This window comes from Aotus nancymaae, unplaced genomic scaffold (assembly GCF_030222135.1).
Source record: "Aotus nancymaae isolate 86718 unplaced genomic scaffold, 86718_ANA_hifiasm-v0.15.2.pri h1tg000041l, whole genome shotgun sequence".
NCBI lineage: Eukaryota > Metazoa > Chordata > Mammalia > Primates > Aotidae > Aotus > Aotus nancymaae.
Genome location: NW_026988455.1, coordinates 24,556,882 through 24,560,112, shown reverse-complemented (window position 1 = coordinate 24,560,112; position 3,231 = coordinate 24,556,882). Strand labels below are relative to the sequence as shown.

The 3,231-nt window shown below is 46.7% G+C and overlaps 1 pseudogene; it reads left to right on the top strand.

The window, feature by feature from the left end:
- The first annotated feature begins 246 nt into the window (after window positions 1–246).
- On the top strand, window positions 247–1,102 carry LOC105725292 (SOSS complex subunit B2-like; annotated as a pseudogene).
- Window positions 1,103–3,231: the final 2,129 nt, after the last annotated feature.

The following is a 3,231-nucleotide window of genomic DNA, read 5'->3' as shown; positions in this document are numbered from 1 at the left end:
TCTTCAAGTGCTATGAAATGTTTGGGACGCTGGGCGTGCGGGGTTCTGTCTCCGCTCCCGTTTCGCAGTCACAGCCAGTTCCTTCCCGGAGCCCGGGACGGGCTGGGCGCGCACCCGTGTGAGTGAGCGGGACTCAGGGCAGAAGTGTCCCCTCACTGCGTTTTTTTTCTTCCTTTTATCCAAAGAACGGGGCAGGTCGCACGCTTCCTTCCTGTCCCCCGGTTAGGAGCGGGATTGGTGTGCGGAGTGGTTCGTCTTTTTTTTCTTTTGAACTTGGGAGCGCTATTTTTTTTCTTTTTCTTTTTTTAGGCTCAGTGCCGTCCGGGCTGGTTTCCCCGGTCCTTGACTAACCGCTTTCTGCCCCTTCTTTCGCCACCCCTGCCCAAGGTCGCCCCTCTGCCCTCGCCCCTGGCCCGGAAGGGTGGGAAGCTTTGACCCCTCCCTGCCCCTCGCGTCTTCGCAGCCGTAGCCGCACCTGCCCCAATATGAATAGGGTCAACGACCCACCTATTTTTATAAGAGATATTAAGCCCGGACTGAAAAACTTAAATGTCGTCTTTATTGTCCTGGAGATAGGACGCGTGACCAAAACCAAAGACGGCCATGAAGTGAGATCGTGCAAAGTAGCAGATAAAACGGGCAGCGTCACTATTTCCGTGTGGGATGAGATCGGAGGTCTTATCCAGCCAGGGAATATTATTCGGTGACCAGAGGGTATGCATCCTTGTGGAAAAGATGTCTGACACTTTATACTGGAAGAGGTGGTGAACTTCAAAAAATTGGGGAATTTTGTATGGTTTATTCAGAAGTGCCAAATTTCAGTGAACCCAACCCAGATTATCGAGGACAGCAGAACAAAGGGGCACAGAGTGAAAGAAGAATAATTCCATGAATAGTAATATGGGTACAGGTACATTTGGACCAGCGGGAAACGGTGTTCACACTGGCCCTGAATCAAGGGGACACCAGTTTTCACATGCTGGCAGAAACAATGGCTGGGGACTTAGAAATCCACAACTACCAGGAACAGCTAATAATCAAACAGTGATGACCACAGTAAGTAATGGCGGGGACCCTCGGAGAGCCTTTAAAAGATGACCTAGGCCCAATACTCACAAGCAGTTTTTATAGTACATGCCCTACTTGAACATGTATTGCACTTTTATTTATTGTTAACTGTGAAAAGTATGTCCTTTATTGGATTTCCTTTTGTATTCTTGGTTTGTTAAGAATGGTTTGTTTTTATAGCAAAACTGTTAAGCTGCTTAAGTCTCCCGTTGAAGAATGGGAACAGTGAAAAGTAGGGGCATTTATTTTTAGAGCAAAAAGACTGTTGGATAGCCTCTAAAAAACCTGCACCCATTTCATGGGTGAGTTACTTAAGACATCAGCTTTATAGCCTCTATAAGTCTATCTTCTATATAAGTTTTGTAATATTTAACACAAGGCTTAATGGAAGCGGTTCTTTTGTCTTATATTCAGATATTGCCAACTAAAGCAATAACCATGAAAAAACACAAGAACTTGTCAATGCTAGCTGTAAGTTTTGAGTGTTTGTGGCTCTCGGAATGATTGACTTTATTGAGTGACTGCCATTAAGATTTTCCAAGGACTGACTCATCCTAAATTTTTGTTGTATTACCAAAAAACAGATTCCTTATCAGAATTTGGAATATGCGATCTATACTGCAACAAGTAATTCTAAAAGAAAGCTACGTTTATTTTAAAGTAGCGTTCCTAATATGTATTATCAATATCAACTTTGTGGATTACATTGGAAGAAGATTGAAACTGGGGAAAAAAAAATGAAATGAATGCAAACCTGCTGGGTTTAGAGTCTCAGTCCTCAGGGTGTCTGAGCAGGGCCAGGAGCAGCTGGAATGGCCGAAGAGCAGCACCTCCTGCTGCTCCTCCATCACTGATGCCCGTGTGCCACAGCGTGCAGTGCCAGGCCCACTGTGCACCTTCACATGACAAGACTGGAAGTGCTTGCCTAGAAAGACGCTACACTAAGCACATGAGATGTAGACAATTTATTGCGGCATTGTTTGTGGGAGCAGAATAAATGAGAATAGCCTAAATGTCTACCAGTGGAAAATGGATTAAACAATAACACACCGAGGAGCTTCCAGCTCAGTGAACACATGGATGGGTCTGCAGGGCGGTGCCCGGGAGAAAGTATGAAGCCCTTGACCTCCCTCAGACCTTGCCCTATATATCACTTCATCTGGCTCTTCCTGAATTGTATCTTTTTTTTTTTCTTTTTTGAGACAGAGTCTCACTCTGTCACCAGGTGCCAGACTGGAGTGCAGTGGCACAATCTCAGCTCACTGCAACCTCTGCCTCCCGGGTTCAAGCAATTATCCTGCCTCAGCCTCCAGCTGGGACTACAGGCACATGCCGCCATGCCCAGCTAATTTTTGTATTTTCAGTAGAGACGGGGTTTCACCATGTTGGCCAGGATGGTCTTGATCTCTTGACCTCGTGATCCACCTGCTTCGGCCTCCCAAAGTGCTGGGATTACAGGCTTGAGCCACCACGCCCGGCCGAATTGTATCCTTTATAATAAACCCACAATGGGCTGGGTGCAGTGGCTCATGCCTGTAATTCCAGCACTTTGGGAGGCTGAGGCGGGCGGATCATGAGATCAGTAGTTCCAGACCAGCCTGGCCAACATGGTGAAATCCTGTCTCTACTAAAAATACAAAAAAAATTAGGCGGGTGTGGTGGAGGGCATCTGCAATCCCAGCTGTTTGGGAGGCTGAGGTAAGGTGAATAGCTTGAACCTGGGAGGCAGAGGTTGCAGTGAGCCGAGATCGGGCCACTGCACCCCAGCCTGGGCGACAGTGCGAGACTCCGTCAAAAAACAAACAAACAAAAAACCCCACAGTCTAGTACCATTTTCCTGAGTTCTGTGAGCCATTCTAGCAAATTATCAACCCCAAGAAGGGGGCCTTAGGAATGCTGGATGTACAGCTTGTCTGTCAAAAATACAGGCAATATCCGGATTTGAAATTGGCAGCGGAAGCTGAGGGTGGAGCAGTTTTGTGGGACACAGCCCTTAATCTGTGGGATCTGCGGCAATCTCAGGTAGATGATGTCAGAATTGAGTTAAATTGTAGGACACCCAGCTGGCGTCTGCCAAGGAACTGAACTGAATTTGTTGTAGGGAAATAACCCACACATTTGGTCACAGAAGTGTTCTAAAGTTGAGAGAATAAAGTAGGTTTC